General features: G+C 50.3%; 1 protein-coding gene across 1 annotated transcript in view; it reads right to left on the bottom strand.

Moving 5' to 3' along the window:
- LOC138258883 (G-protein coupled receptor 22-like) overlaps positions 1 to 19,794 on the bottom strand; it is a 734,602-nt gene extending 714,808 nt beyond the window's left edge. The window contains exon 1 of the mRNA XM_069206194.1: positions 18,088 to 19,794. The gene's annotated coding sequence lies outside the window, so the exon portion shown is untranslated. The remainder of the gene's footprint in view (positions 1 to 18,087) is intronic.
- Between the last annotated feature and the right edge of the window lie 225 nt (positions 19,795 to 20,019).

Below are 20,019 nucleotides of genomic sequence, written 5' to 3'. Positions count from 1 at the left end.
CAGCCCACATGTTCTTCCCAGGCGGTAACCCCCGGCTCTGCCATCATGCACCAGTACATATCTTCCTCCTCATGCGGTAACCCCATCCCCCGGCTCCGCCAGAATGCACTAGCCCATATCTTCTTCCCAGGCTGTAACCCCCAGCTCTGCCAGCATGCACCAGTCCATATCTTCTTCCCAGGCGGTAACCCCCGGCTCTGCCAGCATGCACCAGTCCATATCTTCTTCCCAGGCGGTAACCCCCGGGTCTGCCATCATGCACCAGTACATATCTTCCCCCCATGCAGTAACACCATCCCCCGGCTCCGCCAGCATGCACCAGTCCACATCTCCTTCCCATGCGGTAACCCCATCCGCCAGCTCCGCCAGAATGCACCAGTCCACATCTTCTTCACAGGCGGTAACCCCCGGCTCTGACAGCATGCACCAGTCCATATCTTCTTCACAGGCGGTAACCCCCGGCTCTGCAAGCATGCACCATTACGAATCTTCTTCCCAGGCGGTAACCCCCAGCTCTGCCAGCATTCACCAGTACTCATCTTCTTCCTAGGCGGTAAGCCCCGTCTCCGCCAGCATGTACCAGTCCACATCTCCTCCCCATGCGGTAACCCAATCCCTTGGCTCTGCCAGAATGCACCAGTCCATATTTTCTTCCCAGTCGGTAACCCCCGGCTCTGCCAGCATGCACCAGTCCATATATTCTGCTCAGGTGGTAACCCCCGGCTCCGCCAGCATGCACCAGTACATATCTTCCCCCCATGCGTTAACCCCATCCTCGGGCTCTGCCAGTGTGCACCAGTCCTCATCTTCTTCCCAGCCGGTAACCCCCGGCTCCGCCAGATTCACCAGCCCACATGTTTTTCCCATGCGGTAACCCCTGGCTCTGCCATCATGCACCAGTACATATCTTCCTCCCCATGCGGTAACCCCATCCCCAGGCTCCGCCAGAATGCACTAGTCCATATCTTCTTCCCAGGCGGTAACCCCCAGCTCTGCCAGCATGCACCAGTCCATATCTTCTTCCCAGGCGGTAACCCCCGGCTCTGCCAGCATGCACCAGTCCATATCTTCTTCCCAGGCGGTAACCCCCGGCTCTGCCAGCATGCACCAGTCCATATCTTCTTCCCAGGCGGTAACCCCCGGCTCTACCAGCATGCACCAGTCCATATCTTCTTCACAGGCGGTAACCCCGGCTCTGCCAGCATGCACCAGTCCATATCTTCTTCCCAGGCAGTAACCCCCGGGTCTGCCGTCATGCACCAGTACATATCTTCCCCCCATGCAGTGACCCCATCCCCCGGCTCCGCCAGCATGCACCAGTCCACATCTCCTTCCCATGCGGTAACCCCATCCGCCAGCTCTGCCAGAATGCACTAGTCCACATCTTCTTCACAAACGGTAACCCCTGGCTCTGCCAGCATGCACCAGTCCATATCTTCTTCACAGGCGGTAACCCCCGGCTCTGTCAGCATGCACCAGTCCATATCTTCTTCCCAGACAGTAACCCCCGGGTCTGCCATCATGCACCAGTACATATCTTCCCCCCATGCAGTGACCCCATCCCCCGGCTCCGCCAGCATGCACCAGTCCACATCTCCTTCCCATGCGGTAACCCCATCCGCCAGCTCCGCCAGAATGCACTAGTCCACATCTTCTTCACAAGCGGTAACCCCCGGCTCTGCCAGCATGCACCAGTCCATATCTTCTTCACAGGCGGTAACCCCCGGCTCTGCCAGCATGCACCAGTCCATATCTTCTTCACTGGCGGTAACCCCCGGCTCTGCCAGCATGCACCAGTCCATATCTTCTTCCCAGGCGGTAACCCCCGGCTCTGCCAGCATGCACCAGTCCATATCTTCTTCCCAGGCGGTAACCCCCGGCTCTGCCAGCATGCACCAGTCCATATCTTCTTCCCAGGCGGTAACCCCCGGCTCTGCCAGCATGCACCAGTCCATATCTTCTTCACAGGTGGTAACCCCCGGCTCTGCCAGCATGCACCAGTCCATATCTTCTTCCCAGGCAGTAACCCCCGGGTCGGCCATCATGCACCAGTACATATCTTCCCCCCATGCAGTGACCCCATCCCCCGGCTCCGCCAGCATGCACCAGTCCACATCTCCTTCCCACGCGGTAACCCCATCCGCCAGCTCCGCCAGAATCCACTAGTCCACATCTTCTTCACAAGCGGTAACCCCCGGCTCTGCCAGCATGCACCAGTCCATATCTTCTTCACAGGCGGTAACCCCCGGCTCTGCCAGCATGCACCAGTTCATATCTTCTTCACAGGCGGTAACCCCCGGCTCTGCCAGCATGCACCAGTCCATATCTTCTTCACAGGCGGTAACCCCCGGCTCTGCCAGCATGCACCAGTCCATATCTTCTTCACAGGCAGTAACCCCCGGCTCTGCCAGCATGCACCAGTCCATATCTTCCCCCCATGCAGTAACCCCATCCCCCGGCTCCGCCAGAATTCACCAGTACGTATCTTCTTCCCAGGCGGTAACCCCCGGGACTCGTCTATCACACCTTCTTATTTCCACACTTTATCTGTCTCTCTCTGTTTCGATCTGACCCTGTGACCTTGTCTCTTTGTCACTCCCTCGCGTTCTCACACTTGGTCCCTGTCGTTCCCTCAGTGTTCTTGTATCTCGGCCGCACACTCTCATTCCTCTTACCCTGTCTCTCCCTGTCGCACAATCTTACTCTCACTCTCTGACTCTGTCTCTCTGGGTCACCCTCTTGTTCTCACACCAGGTCCTGCCATGTCTCTCCCTCTCTCTATCACACTCGACGGTGCCCCTGCCTCTCTCTGTCACACACACCCCACGGTGCGTCTGTCTCTCTCTGTTACACACACCCCCGGTGCCTCTGTCTCTCTCTGTCACACCCCCGGTGCCTCTGTCTCTCTCTGCTACACACACCCCCGGTGCCTCTGTCTCTCTCTGTCACACCCCCGGTGCCTCTGTCTCTCTCTGTCACACCCCCTGGTGTTTCTGTCTCTCTCTGTCTCACCCTGTTGAGTGAGCCTCTGTCTCTCTCTCTGTCTCACCCTCTTGTTCTCCCTGCCCCTGGATTGGGATTAGGACAATGTACATCTGGTGTAATGTCTCGCACCGGTCAGAGTGTGGGGTTATCTGGCCATACTGAAACAGGTTTCTTGGAAGAGATGTGGCGACTAGTGGTGACTGTCCTGGGGCCCTGGGGCCCTGGGAGAGGATACGAGGAGCAGGCAGGCGTCAGTCGTGACTGCCCTGGGGCCCTGGGAAAGGAGACGAGGAGCAGGCAGGCGTCAGTCGTGAAGTGGAGCAGGTAACTGCAGCATTAACTTAAGTTTAAGGACACAGTTTTTCAATTTTTCATGATTTTTACTGATAAAAACAGACAGAACACAGTGTATTTCCTCTCTGTATTTATTTCTGAAAGAAGAAAATTACAGAAAGTGTCATTCGTGTGAGTGAATCTTCACGGTGCCCTTCATGAATTCGACGCCAACAACTGAGCAGATCCACAACGTGGGGAGTTGAAAACAGGATGAGATTTCCTTAAATACATGCTAGCATCCTATATTGTGAACAAGGCTTCACGCCCATTTTAGAAACCTGCCTCCTGGACACTATATGTAACCAGTAGAGTAAGGAAACGTGAGGGGGGCCCTTGCAAAGTAAATAGGGGGGTGGGAGGGGGGCTCCGAACTCAGGCAGGGGCTCTCAGGCCAGAGTACTATGCTGAGCATGCCCCCTGGTGCTCGGGGACCCCTCTGCATCGCTGGACCTGTGAGGGCCTTTGTTAAGTCACTGTAGGTGACCTGTGATGAACGCCATTAACCATGGCCACAAAATAAGGCTGTCAGCACCCCCCACCCACTGGTGCTGGCAAGGGGGCTGCATTTTACAGAGTGACACTCTCAAAGCATGTAACCAACCATACGTTGATATGGGGGACTATCATCTTCGGTGCCCAACAATGTTTCACCTGGACAGGGACAACCTCACGCCAGTTATTAAGGATACTACTTCCAGTCCTGTGCCAACAAATCATTGATTTAAAGTTTGTTTTTCCAAGTAGTTCAGTGGAAGCAAACCAAGACTACAATAACCAGAATGCATCAGGCTATCACACAAAAGCCCAGGACTAACAGCTGTTCCTAGCTGGAGGTCCCAGGTGCTTTAGGTTAAGCGCTGGCCGTGTACTTGGTTACACACTGGTCAGATTCATGCCAAGGTGCCCACCACGGAAGTGGATGCCTGTTTGAGACCATTGTTTGAACCAGGGTAAGGCACTAATATTTAACTAGTGACAGTGGTTGCAGGCGGTGGGCACCGGCACTCATTTTTGCAGTCTGGGGCCTATTTTTCAACCTCAGACTTTGACTCAAACTCAGAGATTGGCAGAAACAAGACACAGAAGGCAAAGACTGGAAAACAGTTAGAAATGGAGACAGCAGATATGAAAAAGATCCTGCAGGAGTCAGATGAGACTTGAAGTGTAGGGTGGTGAATGAAAGAGGCAAAATCTGGAACGAAGACCCTGCAGCATTGGTACTGGGCAACCCTGGCTTTCGTCAGTGCCATTGGTGGGCTCCAAGCAGTGCTTAATTTGTAAATAAAAAGGTGCCGGTGCCCAAAGCCCTCCTCTTAAACATGCGGCTGCTGTAATTAAATGTACGACCACGGAATACTGAGGCGGCTAATCCTGAAGCCATCTCGGGCCTCTTCAATCCATTTACAGCCAATCCCTGCCCCTTCAGCTCACTCTTGCAGCTTTCTACTTTCTCCTTTGTGACACTTTTTCGTTTTTCTCTTCCTCCGTCTTTCCCATATGTGTCTTTTGTTAGCAGTAAATGCGTGAGGCAGAAAAATAGCCGCCGGCCCTCAAGAATAAGTGCCGGTGCTCAGCACCGGAAACAACAAGCACAAATTAAGCACTGGCTCCGAGGAAATCTTTGGTCTCTGCACTCATTTATTCATTTACAAACTCCAGACTGATAGAGACCATTTCGGAGTGGGATCCTGTTGTATGCTTGGTGAGTCATGACGCGTGCCTGGGAGGGTCTGCAGCTGTAGTTACCAAGGTGAAAGCATGCAGTCTACCCGTGTGGCCAGCTGGTGGCACCAGTGAGTTGGAGTCTCCATACAAAATGAGTTAGTAACATAAATTTGAGGTCAACCTGCATAAACTAGTAAATGAGGGAAACACGGCAACAGCACCTAGCAAGACAGCTACATCATCGCTACCATAGACTCTGAGTGACAGGTTGTGTTTGAATCCTGGCAAGGCCAACTCAGACATTCAGCCTTCCGAGGTTAAATATGGTAACATCTATTATACAGTGATTAGAAATAGCAGAAACGTGATATAAAGAGCTTTGTAAAGAACAAATTATTATTACGGCGATGAGTTCTTGGGGTGTACGGTCTGCGTAGTGAGGGGGGCTACCCCAAAAACAATGACAGTCAACAAGTGCTGGGCCTGCAGTACAAATGTCTGAAGTGGGATCTTCAGAAAGGGGTGAAATATGTTTGTAATATTCTTTGAATTTGAGAGGGGGGTAGTTCCCTGCACTGAAAGGGCAGCTAGATGACGGGAGCCCGAATATACCAACATTTGCACAAAGATTTTTTAGAAAAGTATATCAGGGGGCGCACACACTACTTAAGTGCATTCTTGAGCGTGTTCAGATAACACCCTAATTGAGATGTGTGTGGTCTCTGTCCACCTCATGCACATCTCTGGAGCTCCAGTTCGTGATTTTCCTCCTGCCTACATTCACCTGTCAGCAGCTCTCCTGAGTCCTGATGCCGGGGTATCTGCACCCTCACACCTCTTTCCTTAACCCCCCTTCGGCATGCTCGTACCCCAATAGCATCCACAAATTGCATTGAGTAATAGCCACTGGAATGGTGTGATTCCTTGGCTGCAGCATTTTACCGCATAATTATGGATTTGCCGCATTTACCACATAATCCGTCATCTGCTGCATGATCTGCAGATTTTAGCAAAAAAAGAAATGTGGGTTCCAGCCCAAATAGACCAGAAGTTACTAAAAGCACGGCAGCAAATGTTCCCACACAATGGAAGGCCATTTGCAAAAGTTGACTAGACATCTTTTAGGGTCTTTTTACTGTATTTATTCATCAAACTGATACTAATGAGATGAAACCTTTGCCCAGACAGTGTTAACCTGTGTACAAATGACAAAATAAGAAAGTAATACTGTCACAAAAATGCCACATTACACCACATGATCTGTCTTTTCTTGCCGCGCTATTTAGTTATCAGTTATGCTGAACTTGGTCCTCCTGTGCCGAATAATTCCAGTGTTCCTGGCTATAGAGGGTAAGAGCACCCAGGTGACTTTGGCCGGTCGGCTTTCTTACAAGACTCACTCTGCAGGTGACCGCTGCTCCGCCCAGCCGCAGCTCACCTGAGTGTCAAATAAAATGAATGAGCACCGCACTCAGTGCCTTCAGTGTGTCTAGTCTGTGTCAACACCTGCCCCTAAGGCTGTGCCCCTCATCTCTTCTTCCTTTCCGCCGCTTCTACAAATGTTCTTCAGGTAGAACCATAAAATCTGCAGGTACTTTCTAGAATTTAGAAATCTTTGAAAAATGTGTTAAATGTCCAAAATCTACAAAGAACTATGGCTCCCATTTATACTTTTTTTGTGCCGCATTTGCGCAATTTTTTGATGCAAAAGTGGCGCAAACGTACAAAATATAATTGTATTTAGTAAGTTTGCGCTGATTTTGCGTAAAAAAATTACGAAAATGCAGTGCAAAAAAAGTATAAATATGGCCCTAAGGGTGACATGTACTAACATTTGGGAATCGCAATTAGGAAATCTCAATTCCAAATGTAAGAAAGTCATTGAGTTTCATTTGCGATTCCTGGTGGGTCGCAAATATACCTGCTTCAGTAATATTCATGAGGTAGGTCACAATTTGCAACCCACTGGGAATTAAAAAAATCACAGGGATGGTGGCCTGCTGGGGTCAGCAGATCACCATGTCTGTGATTGTTTTTAAATAAAGCAATCTTTTTTTCCAAACACAGCCTGTTTTCCTTAAAGGAAAACGGGATGAGTTTAAAAAGAAAAAAATGAAATGTTTCAGTTTCAGTTTCATTTTTTAAGAGTAGGTAGTGGTCTGTGGGACCACTACCTGCTCTTAAAAAACGTTTTTGCATGCATTCATAATTGGGAAGGGGTACCTTGGGGACCCATTCCCCTTTGCAAACGGGTTAACACCAGTTTGAAGTTGGTGCTAACTGCAATAGTTTTGCAACCGCATTCACAGTCACAAAACAATCATACATGCCATTCAGGTTTGATATTTAAGGGACGCCCTGAACACGCCCCTTTCAAATAAAGTATTGCAAAACCCAAATTGCGATTCCGAAACAAGTTACAGAATCACAATTTGGGCTTTGTCCATCCCAGAAAGCATTTTTTTTGTCGCAAACAGGCCGATTCTGTGGCTCGTCCCATTTGCAACTAGAAAAATTATTTGTACATGTGGCCCTAAGAATTCTGAGGTAACTCAAAAATCAGTATCTTGCACAAAAGAAAAAGCTGTGGGGTAAACTGATAATGTTCCTATAAATAGCAGCGTCCTTAATACAGTTTTATATAGCACAAATACTGCCCAAGGGTGTTTGATTGTTTTACATGAGCACCAGATTACAATACTTAAGGTTAGATTAATTTTTTTTAATTAAGTGATTTACTCAGAGCCAACACTGGGTCTCAAATCTGGTTCCCTGGATCCAAAGTCGGCAGCTCTGGCCGTTAGTCCACATCCATATTTCACAATTTATGTGTAAAAGTCATACACAAGTGGGGTAACTGTGCATAATTACGTGTAGTGAGCACATTCTCAGCTGAAATGACTTTGTGAAAAAAAGAAACAGCCTCAAAAAATACTGGAAGGTTCACCCGGAGTCTGGCTTGTGATGGTTTGTTTCAAAACTGGACTTAGGGACGTAGTTTGGAACTTTTGAACCAGTTGTGCGGGAACAATTTTCAGAGTAGTAGTGCCGACATCAAAGTTGCATCACTGAAGTCAGAGGAATTGAGAAAAATCCTGGCTTAACATAAAGCGTAGCACGTGTATTCAGATGGGGAGTGGAAAGGGTGTAGAATGAAGCTGGTGATGGATTTTTGGGGCACACAGTCACAAATACATTATTAAAGTATGGTGTGGTACTGCACTGCCGTTTACAGACAAAACATTTTCTATAGAAATGGCCTCTACATTTCTGCTCAGATAAAGTTTGACTTATAAAACTACATAGCAAACAAATGATTGTGTGTGGAAATCAGGTTTGGATCACCACCAAGTAAATGTGTCTTGATTTGTTTTGGTCCCATTAAAACCTTTGTTTCCATCACACTTCAGAATTATAAAGCATGTGCGTCCCTTTTGCTTTCCTAACTGCTGATAAAGTCTGAAACATGTGTACAGTTCATCTACAGGTATTTAAATGTTGTTGAATGTTACAAAAAAATGACATCCTACAGCCTTTCCTTTCACCCTCCTTGCAGCCCAGCAAGATTGTCAGATATTTCTCTTTAAAGAAACCCGTCTCACTTTCCCGTCAGAGAAAGAAAAGTAAACGCCAGCCCACATGTTAAAAGAATAAGCAGCAATCCGTCAGAACACAACAAATGTGACACGATTGTGCAAAGGCATCTTTATGTATTGCTCGTTCAGTGGCCGACTAGAAATGAGCTGGTGGTCGGGAGCTAAGAAGATAAGATATTGAGTGTTAGACCTGGCATCCTTAGGGTGGTCCGCAACCAGACTTTCAGCCTTTACCTCAAGTTGTGTTGCTGTTTCTTTTTGTTGGCTTTAGGACTCTGAGCACTTTACCACTGCTGATCAGTGCTAATCCTGCTTTGTTGCAGGATTGCCTCCCTGCCGGGACTGACTGCTGTCAGTAACTGCTGCCCTGCTCGGGTATGCCACCCTGCTGATCTCTGCCCAGCAACCCAAGACTCAACCTCCAAGCCCAGAGGGAATCCGAGCAGACCTGCTTTCCCCTCACCGCTCACATCAACTTCATCTGAGTGGCATCTGCCTTGCTGTGCTGCTTACATCCCATCAACTTCATCTGAGCGGCCTGTGCCTTGTTGTGCCGCTTGCATTGCATCAACTTCATCTGAGCGGCCTCTGCCTTGCTGTGCCGCTTGCATCGCATCGACTTCATCTGAGCGGCCTCTGCGTTGCTGTGCCGCTTGCATCGCATCGACTTCATCTGAGCGGCCTGTGCCGCTTGCATCGCATTGACTTTATCTGAGCCGCCTCTGCCTTGCTGTGCCGCTTGCATCATCTCAGCTTCATCTGAGCGGCCTCTGCCTTGCTGTGCCGCATGCATCGCATCAACTTCATCTGAGCGGCCTCTGCCTTGCTGGTCAGCTTGCATCGCATCAACTTCATCTGAGAGGCCTCTGCCTTCCTTTGCCGCTTGCATCGCATCAACTTCATCTGAGCAGCCTGTGCCTTGCTGTGCTGCTTGCATCGCTTCAGCTTCATCTGAACGTCCTCTGCCTTGCTGTGCCGCTTGCATCCCATCTACTTCATCTGAGTGGCCCCTGCCTTGCTGTGCCGCATGCATCGCATCAACTTCATCTGAGCGGCCTCTGCCTTGCTGTACCGCTTGCATCACCTCAGCTTCATTGGAGCGGCCTCTGCCTTGCTGTGCCGCATGCATCACATCAACTTGATCTGAGAGGCCTCTGCCTTGCTGTGCCGCTTGCATCGCATCAACTTGATCTGAGCGGCCTCTGCCTTCCTGTGCCGCTTGCATCGCCTCAGCTTCATCTGAGCGGCCTCTGCCTTGCTGTGCAGCTTGCATCGCATCAACTTCATCTGAGCGGACTCTGCCTTGCTGTGACGCTTGCATCGCATCAGCTTCATCTGAGCAGCCTCTGCCTTGCTGTGCCGCTTGCATCGCATCAACTTCATCTGAGCAGCCTGTGCCTTGCTGTGCCGCTTGCATCGCATTAGCTTCATCTGAGTGGCCTCTGACTTGCTGTGCCGCTTGCTTCAGCTTCATCTGAGCGGCCTCTGCCTGGCTGTGCAGCTTGCATCTCATCAACTTCATCTGAGCGGCCTCTGCCTTGCTGTGCCGCTTGCATCCCATCAACTTCATCTGAGCTGCCTGTGCCTTACTGTGCCGCATGCATCGCATCAACTTCATCTGAGCGGCCTCTGCCTTGCTGTGCTGTTTGCATCGCATCAACTTCATCTGAGCGGCATGTGCCTTGCTGTGCCGCTTGCATCGCATCAACTTCATCTGAGCGGCCTCTGACTTGCTGTGCCGCTTGCATCGCATCAGCTTCATCTGAGCGGCCTCTGGCTTGCTGTGCCGCTTGCATCGCATCAACTTCATCTGAGCGGGCTCTGCCTCTCTGTCGCTTCATCTGCCTTGCTGTACCGTTTCATCTGAGCGGCCTCCGCCTTGCTGTGCCACATGCATCGCATCAGCTTTATCTGAGCGGCCTCTGCCTTGCTGTGCCGCTTGCATTGCATCAACTTCATCTGAGTGGCCTCTGCCTTGCTGTGTCACTTGCATCGCATCAACTTCATCTGAGCGGCCTCTGCCTTGCTGTGTCGCATGCATCGCATCAACTTCATCTGAGCGGCCTCTGCCTTGCTTTGCTGCTTTCATCGTATCAACTTCCCCCGAGCAGCCTCTGCCTTGCTGTGCTGCTTGCATCGCATCAACCTCACCTGAGCGGCCCCTGTCCTACTGTGCCGCTTTCATTGCATTGACTTTTCAGCCGAGTAGCTTCTGCCCTGCTTCGCCGCTCACACGCATCAACTTCACCCAAGTGGCTCCTGTCTTGCTTTGCCGCTCTCACCACAGCGACCTCACCCGTGCAGTTTCTACATTGCATCACCACTCTCGTGTCTTCAATTTTACTCAAGCGGCCCCTGCACAGCTCCACTGCTCGCACTTCATCAACTTCAACCCGGCGGCTCTGGCCCTGCATAGCCACATAAAGCTCCTGGTAGGAACGTGACCATGTGCATCGGATACTCGTGCCAAGGAGTTCCCGGCATCATCTTTTTGACCTATTACTCTTTTGTTGCACATTTATCGTACTACCTTCAGTCTTCAATGCTAAATATTTCTGTATCATATTGAACTTAAAAGTGTCTAGATAAGCAAGCTTTATTTTTCTGTATACCCATGTGAAGTCTCTTTCTGTGGAGTACCTTGCATGATTATTGTGTTACTGTGGCACAAGCACTTTACACATTGCCTCCTACATAGGGGTGGGTGGTGAGCTCTGCTCCACTGGCAGTGCTAATGGAGTTTTTGGCACTCTGCGCTCTGCTTGAAGCACGGAGTTGGACTAAAAACTCCACTAGCCCCGCCCTTGGAATGGGTCTCACCGCGTGCGCACTGCAGCCCAGGTACGGACCACACAGCGCAAGCGCGGACAGTCTGCACTTGCGCTGTGTGGCCCATAACTGAGCTGCAGTGCACAGTCTCGGCCTAATGTCAGTGGCATGAAGCTGCTGGCAAGCGGCAACGGGGACCCTGGAGTCGACCTGGACCCAGGTAAGACCCTTGTTACCCTTTCTTTTCTGTGTGCACACGGCGGGGCAGGCTGGTGCACAAAAGGCCTGAAACTGCTGCTTTTGCTGCCTATGGCCCTGGTCTGAATTCAGGCCAGGGCCGTTTCAGGCCTCTTGTGCACCGGCCTGTTGCCTTGCAGTGCACACAGGGCAGGCCGGTGCACAAGAGGCCTGAAACAGCAGCTTTCACTGCCCACGGCCCTGTCCTGAATGCGCCCGATCTGAGAAGCACTAAGCAGGGTCGGGCCTTGTTGGCCCGACCCTGCCTAGCGCTTCCTAGATCGGGTACATTCAGGGCAGTGTGCCACTCGGCAGGTGGCACTCCGCCACTCACGGAACTCCGCCTCCGCGGAATTCTACGGAGTTTTAAATCAAGTCTGAGGGATTTCACGTAGTGGAACTCCGTGACCTCTGCCCACCAAGTTAGGCTTGCCTGCCCTGCGCCAAGCTACCAGGGGGTGAGCACAGGCTAATTTATGATGTGTCATTTACTAAATCTTGCATGACCCCACCTCCTTACTAAGTGTGCATTGAGCTGAACACCAGAGCGTAACATGAACTGTGTAAGGGGGTGTTGAAATGCAGATACGGGATTGAATATTTTCTAAAAAAAATCTGACTTTCTCTTAAAGAGCCATTTAAGTTATGATGTGTCATTGACTTGCCCTGACTAGAGCTGTGGTCCTTATTCGGACAGGGTGATACCTCTGCCAACTAGAGAGCAGGTTTCTAACATCGAGGTAGGAAACTCAGGGCCACAGCACTCTCTACTCAGGGTTCTTAAAGTATTCTAGGGGTGTGGTATACCGTGGGGGCATGGAAGGCTGGGTGACGTGCAGAGCAATGTATATCTTACTACTGTCATTAAAATATATGAATTTGTATACAGTCTACCGCTCTCTCGGCGCCCCCCACCCCCGATAGAAAGGGAATTACAAAAAACGTCGCCCGCTAATGGCAATGTCTGCTACTTGCTATATGTTGCGTCTCTATCTTCAATTTTAGTAATAAAATGCATTTATAAACCCTATTTTAAATTAGTGAGCAAAACGAATGTTTAAGATGGCAAAGGGGGAAAGACAATGGCAAACGTCCTTCTCCAAATCAGACTCTTCTGTGATAGCAAAACATGTGCTGGGCTTATCATTGCGATATCAGAGAACCTTTTATAGCGCTGCGATGCGTTTTTGGCTAGGTCGGCGCTATGCAAGCACCACATACATAGATACAAGTAAAAAGGTCAACTCGGAGCCGTGCATTAACGGGTCGGTGGCTAGTGGTGTGAGGTTAAATGGTGCGGAGTTGTGCAGTCTGTTCCCCGTTGTGTCCCCGGCAACGCTGCCTAGCGCTGCGCGCAGCAGTAACCTCCACAGGGGTCGTTTCCACAACCGCTTCCCACGAGGCGCTGCGCGGATTAAGACTTTACCACGCTTCAGTGCCCAAAGCCATTTCGCAGCTGGAAATCGCATGGAAGCGGTTTCGCCTTCGCGCGTCCGGAGCCGGCGAGGTGGATGTGCACGGTCCAGGAGGAGCTGGCCTCTAGGCGCTTGTCCAGCAGCGCGAGAGGACAGATCTGCGAGAGTCAAGCTTCAGCACTGCCTGCGACGTCGGCGAAAATACACCCAGGGACGAGCATTAGGGGTCAGTCACAGACACCTGCGATCCCCAGCCCAGTGCTAGAGCCCCCAGGACAGCTCTCGGGCCATATAGGCGCTATACTAGTCCGTCCATAGTATCCTCATACCACGTAAAACAGCATATTAACACATTACCCCCTGCTGACGGCTATTGGGGCCGAGCATCTTTACTCGCCCAGTAACCTTGTTACTAGACCTGGGCTAGCAGAGGAGTTGGGGGGGGGGGTCGTCGGGGGTGCATCGGGACAATGTATGGCGACCCAGGGTCTGAATAAAAGTAAAACATACATTTGGGTCTGAAAAGGGGGCTCGCTGGACACAGGTAAGGCTGCAGAGTGCCAAGAAACGGGGCATCTGGGCGCGCAGATGATAACCCACATGAGAAACTAAAGGGGTATCAGAAGCAGGGAGAGGACCATACAGAACCCCAAAAGGTGAAAGAGGGTCACGCGGGGGACAGAAGGCAGACGCGAGAACCAATGGGGGCCTGAGATGGAGACAACAGCTGAGCTGATAACAGGATGTATGGAGTCCATATGTGCCAGCTCAGGAAACATACGTAGATAGGTAGACGGATGCATGGATGGATGGCTGGAACGATGGATGGATAAATGGACGGATGGGTGGCAGATAATGGGGCAGAACAGATGAGATACACCGGGGTAATAAACATGTTTATATGGCGATAAGAGGGGCATCTGTGCTGCGAAGAAAAAGGGGGCATGTGGGCACCACGGGGGCAGAGAGCGGATCAATGAGATCCGTACTGGGGGGTGATTTGTGGACATCTTGGGGGGGAGGGTACGAGATGGCCATATCCAGCTGGTTAAGGGGATCCACACTAATGGAGGTGAGGTGACAAATGTAAAGGCGTTTAAGGGGAGACACTTGGGTGAGGTCAAGTATTGGGGGGCTGATCCGGTGACAGGGAGCTTATATCTCAATACAGAGTGGTTTGATAGAGTAACGTGGGGGTCACAGTGGGACTTGTTGAGGAAATAAGGGGGCACTGCGAGACACGCATTGGGGTACCGAGTCAGGGTGGGTGACGAGAGAGGCAGTTACTGGATAGATTGAGTCAAATAAAGGGACTTCAGGGTATTATAGGACCGGTTAATGGGACAAATGAGGTCAGATAGGATCAAAAAGGCCATCAGATGATGGGCACGAGGTCACAAAGTGACTTAGGGGTCAGGTCATGGGTTTATGGGGTCAGATAAGGCAACCTTGTCTCGGGTAATGGGGCATACAGGGTCACATGAGGTGTAACTGGGGGTCAGATTATGAGGCACAGTGACTTCACAAAGTGATTTAGGGGTCAGATCATGGGCTTATGGGGTCAGATAAGGCAACCTTGTCTCGGGTAATGGGGCATACAGGGTCACATGAGGTATTAGTGGGTCACATGAGGTGCTAGTGGAGGTCTGATTATGGGGCCAAGTGACTTCACAAAGTGATTTAGGGGTCTGATCATGGGCTTATAGGGTCAGATCAGGCAACCTTGTCTCAGGTAATAGGACATACAGGGTCACTTGTGTTATTGGGGGTCAAATTAGCATACAGGGTCACTTGTGTTACTGAGGGTCAGATTATGAGGCACAGTGACTTCACAAAGTGATTTAGGGGTCAGAACATGGGCTTATAGGGTCAGATCAGGCAACCTTGTCTCAGGTAATGGGGCATACGGGGTCACTTGTGTTACTGGGGTCAGATTATGAGGCACAGTGACTTCACAAAGTGACTTAGGGGTCAGATCATGGGCTTATAGGGTCAGATAAGGCAACCTTGTCTCAGGTAATGGGGCATACGGGGTCACTTGTGTTACTGGGGTCAGATTATGAGGCACAGTGACTTCACATAAAGTGAATTAGCGATCAGTGAATGGTGCATGTAGGTTCGTATAATCTAATATTCGGAATATCAAACGATGGGGGGTATAGTGCCTGATATGGTGACACTGAGACAAATAAAGGGATATGTTACCAGGGATCAGATTATGAGGTATATATAAAGGGATTTATAGAACAAATAATGGGGGATAGAGGGTCAGGTAAGGTGCATCTACTGAAATAAATGTACATATAGGGTCAGATAAGGTGTTAATAGAGAGAGTCGGATGATGGGGCATATGAAAGGCACATACAGTGACGTATGGGCCAGATATTGTGGTGTACAGGGTCAAATAAGATGACATTAGGTCAGATAATGGGGCTTATAGATTCAGATAAGGTGGTACTCGGTGTGTCAAATAATGTTGCATACAGGGTCAGGTGGTACTTGGGGTGTCAGATAATGTTGCATATAGGGTCAGATGGGGTGACATTGGGTCAGACAATGGGGCTTATAGGTTCAGATAAGATGGTACTTGGGGTGTCAGATAATGTTGCATACAGCGTCAGATAGGGTGACATGGGGTCAGATAATGGGGCTTATAGGTTCAGATAAGGTGGTACTTGGGGTGTCAGATAATGTTGCATACAGGGTCAGGTGGTACTTGGGGTGTCAGATAATGTTGCATACAGGGTCAGATAGGGTGACATTGGGTCAGATAATGGGGCTTATAGGTTCAGATAAGGTGGTACTCGGTGTGTCAGATAATGTTGCATACAAGGTCAGATAAGATGACATTAGAACATATAATGGGGCTTATAGGTTCAGATAAGGTGGTACTTGGGGTGTCAGATAATGTTGCATACAGGGTCAGATAGAGTGACATTGGGTCAGATAATAGGGCTTATAGGTTCAGATAAGGTGATACTTGGGGTGTCAGATAATGTTGCATACAGGGTCAGATAGGGTGACATTGGGTCAGATAATGGGGCTTATAGGTTCAGATAAGGTGGTACTTGGGATGTCAGATAATGTTGCATACAGGGTCAGATGGTACTTGGGGTGTCAGATAATGTTGCCTACAGGGTCAGATAGGGTGACATTGGGTCAGATAATGGGGCTTATAGGTTCAGATAATGTGGTACTTGGGGTGTCAGATAATGTTGCATACAGGGTCAGATAGGGTGACACTGGGTCAGATAATGGGGCTTATAGGTTCAGATAAGATGGTAGTTGGGGTGTCAGATAATGTTGCATACAGGGTCAGATAGGGTGACATTGGGTCAGATAATGGGGCTTATAGGTGCAGATAAGGTGATACTTGGGGTGTCAGATAATGTTGCATACAGGGACAGATAGGGTGACATTAGGACATATAATGGGGCATATAGGTGCAGATAAGGTGGTACTTGGGGTGTCAGATAATGTTGCATACAGGGTCGGATAGGGTGACAGCGAGCCAGATACTGGGGCATGTAGGGTAGCATAAGGTGTTTCTGGGGGTCAGATTATGAGGCATTTTGGTTTCACATAAAATTCTTTAGTAATCAGATACTGGGACACATAGGGTTAGGTATGGTGAGACCAGGAGTGTCAGATGATGGGACATCTAGGGTTCAAGAGGGTGACATTGGGTCCGATAATGAGGCCTAGAGGGTCAGATGCGGTGTTACTAGCTTGGTCACATTATAAGGAGGTCACATAAAGTGGTTTAGGGGTCATATTGGGTAAGATAAGGTGCATCAGGTCTGCTAATGTGGTATTTGAGGTCAGAGGAGGTGACACTAGGGATGTCACATGACGGGTCACATAGGGTCAGATAAGTTGATGCTGAAGGGTAACACCCCACAAGCTACACACTACTCCCACTTCTTTGCATCTCACAATGACACTCAGATATGGAATGATCTGTACAAAGTCCACCCCAGCGGATCTCTGACCAATGTCTTCCTCTCTCTTAAGCCTGCTCAGGACTATAAACTTTAAATAAAATATATCAGAATGATTAATCCTGTGCAGTAACCAGGGAAGTGGACTGTCAAAATAAGAAAAAAACCTAAAGGGACCCGCAGAGCTTAATTTAGAACAATGGTAGTTCCCCACTACTAATAATGTTTCAATGTCCAATTCTTTGATGTAATATTATGCAAATCTTCTTTTTATTCTTTTCTCTTTTCCAACAGTACATAAATTCATTGCAGCAACAGCCAACGCGTTTCGTCCTTTAACATAGGACTTCTTCAGGGCTACTCAATTGACTTCAAATTTGATTTGCCATATTATTTTTCATTTGCCATTAGTACTTCCAAGTTGTGCATCTTCTATTCTTCCGCAAGTCGGGGAAACAGTAGTATTCAATCGTCGGTGTACACGATATGTGGCAAAACAGAGCTGCTGAAAGCTGCCAGCTTACTGAGAACCATAAACTATGTGCCTGTATCGCACACTCCTTCATCCACTGCACAGTTCATCCAGCGCACCTCTAAGCGCTGCGTCCCATAACACGATAACCGCACCTCGGTGGTCATCAGACATGACATAGAAACACTTCCCACACAAGATGAAAACAAAGACAACACACCTACAACCTCACACTCGCGCTACCCATGTGGTCAAGTGCTTCAGCGTCCCACATAGGGCTAGCAAGCGCTATATCAATGTGGCACTACATTAAAGGAGCATATAGGGTGAGATAAAGTGCCATTTGGTCAGAAAATGAGGCATTTAGGATAAAGTAAGATATTGCGAGGGATAGATGAAGGGCCATTTGGGGTTCGCATAAATGACTTGGGGGGGGAGGGCAGATAAGCTGACACGTGAGGCTAAGGTACCACATGGGCATAACATGAATGTAATTATTGTATGGGTGATCTTAGTTAAAATGAGCAAAATCGGACCCTTAAAACAGAGAGGAAAACCAACTTCCAGTTACCGCTGCCCTGGGGACTGTCTATGTGTATGCTTCTTAAAGCTCAGCGCCTGTATTGGAGACGCTTCAGGGCGCTGTTAGTAGTTATGTAGCGGGCTCTTACCTTTTGGCTGTATCTCTCCTCTTTTCTGCAGAATTTGCTTTCGTTGTGTCTTCCACCATTGAACTGCAGCATCCGTGAGAGATCAGAGAACTCCCTGCAGCATCCTTGAGAGGTCACAGAACTCCATGCAGTATCCGTGAGAGGTCATAGAACTCCCTGCAGAATCCTTGAGAGGTCAAGGAACTAATTGCAGCATCATTGGGAGGTTAAGGAACTTCCTGCAGCATCCGTTGGACATCCACTGAACTCCCTGCAGCATCCGTGAGTGCTCATATGGCTGCAGCATCCATGAAAGGTCAAGTAACTCCCTGCAGTATCAGTGGGAGGTCACGGACCTACCTGCAGCATCCTTGAGGGGTCACGGAACTCCCCGGAACATCCACGAGAGGTCACAGAACTCCCTGCAGCATCCGTGGCAGATCACTGAACTCCCTGCAGCATCCGTGGGAGATCACTGAACTCCCTGCAGCATCCGTGGGAGGTTACTGAACTCCCGGCAGCATCCGTGGGAGCAGAGAGGAATTCCTTGAGCATCCGCGAGAGATTGCTTCTTACAGCATCCTTGAAAGGTCATAGGACTCCCTTCAACACCCGGAAAAGGTCACAGAACTCCCTGCATAATCCACTCTAGATCAGGAGACGGGGCACGCTCGAGCGGTCCAAGAATCGCAGCATCAGTTAGAGGTATGCGAGCTCCCGGTACCCCCGTTCACTACTGCACCTTCAGGGTACCCGAAGAACTCCCTGCAGCATCATCTCAGCATCCATGAAGCGCCAGTGTTCCTGCAAACTGTGCAGGTGCTGCACATCCGGGACCCTCAGGAGGATCCCGGGGTCTGTGGCAGGCTGGGGAGCTCCGGGCGGGAATCCTCCCGATCCGGTGAAACACTAGAAGTCCTGCAGAATGTGCGGGAGCTGTTACTCAGAGTCCACGAACGATCATAGACGGTGGGATGCTCTCTCAGGGCCCCCCGGAGAGCTCCCTGCAGCAGGGTCTGTGACAGGTTGGGGAGCTCCGCGCGGGATCCTTCGGAGCTCGTCAAAGACTAGAAGCCCTGCAGAATATTGTAGGAGCTGTACACTCAGAGTACACGAACAATCATAGACGCTGCAGCCTCTGCTGGACGTTTATTCAGGGTACTTGGGGAACTCCCTGCAACGTGCAATGCACAATAGAAGCTCCACGCAGCATCCGTGAACGACCAGAGCCCCCGCAGCCGGGAAGGATGCTGCGCATCAGTGGTACCCAGGAAGATCCAGGCAGCATCCTTTGCGCATCAGCAGCTCCGCGCAGGTTGCGTGCCAGGCCGCGACTCTCGCAGCATCTGAAATGCTTGCTCATTAAGGATGAAGGGAGAGCTCCCTTCAGCGGCAGTGAGAGCCCCGAGCCCGCGCAGCCTCTGCGGGTGTCGTACATTCATGGTGCACGGCCAGCTTCCTGCAGCATCCAGGCTGTGCATGTGTGTGTATGCGTGAGCGCGCGTGCGCGTGCGCGAAGCTCCCTGCGGCACGAGGGAAACTTCAGCGCTCCTGCAGCCCAGGTGGGCGCTGCGCGTTTATAGCGCCTGGAGAGCTTCTTAGAACGACCTGCAGCCTGTTCACGCGCTGGGCATGCGCAGAAACTGGACATCTCCCTGCGGCGTTCCTGCAGCCTGGACATCTGTTGTCAGGGGTAGTCCATGCTGGTACTGGAGCGTCTCCTTCTACAATCTGCTGAAGGTCAGAGTCCCTGCAACCTGGAGAGTGTGGTTCATGCAGGTACCCAGATCTCTCCTTTCAGGATCTTCGCCGAGACCACCCTGCCAGAAGGGTCCCGCAGGCTGGTGTGCGGGCAGGGGGCAGAGTGTGCGGGGTCCGGAGAGAACTCCGCAGCACCCCTGCAGTCCCAGTATGCAGGAGGTTTCAGCTCAAGGGGATGTTGGGCACTCACTG

The sequence above is a fragment of the Pleurodeles waltl genome, chromosome 9 (assembly GCF_031143425.1).
Source record: "Pleurodeles waltl isolate 20211129_DDA chromosome 9, aPleWal1.hap1.20221129, whole genome shotgun sequence".
Classification (NCBI taxonomy): Eukaryota; Metazoa; Chordata; class Amphibia; order Caudata; family Salamandridae; genus Pleurodeles; species Pleurodeles waltl.
Note: the sequence above shows the minus strand (reverse complement) of the source record. Positions and strands in the feature narration are given on the sequence as shown.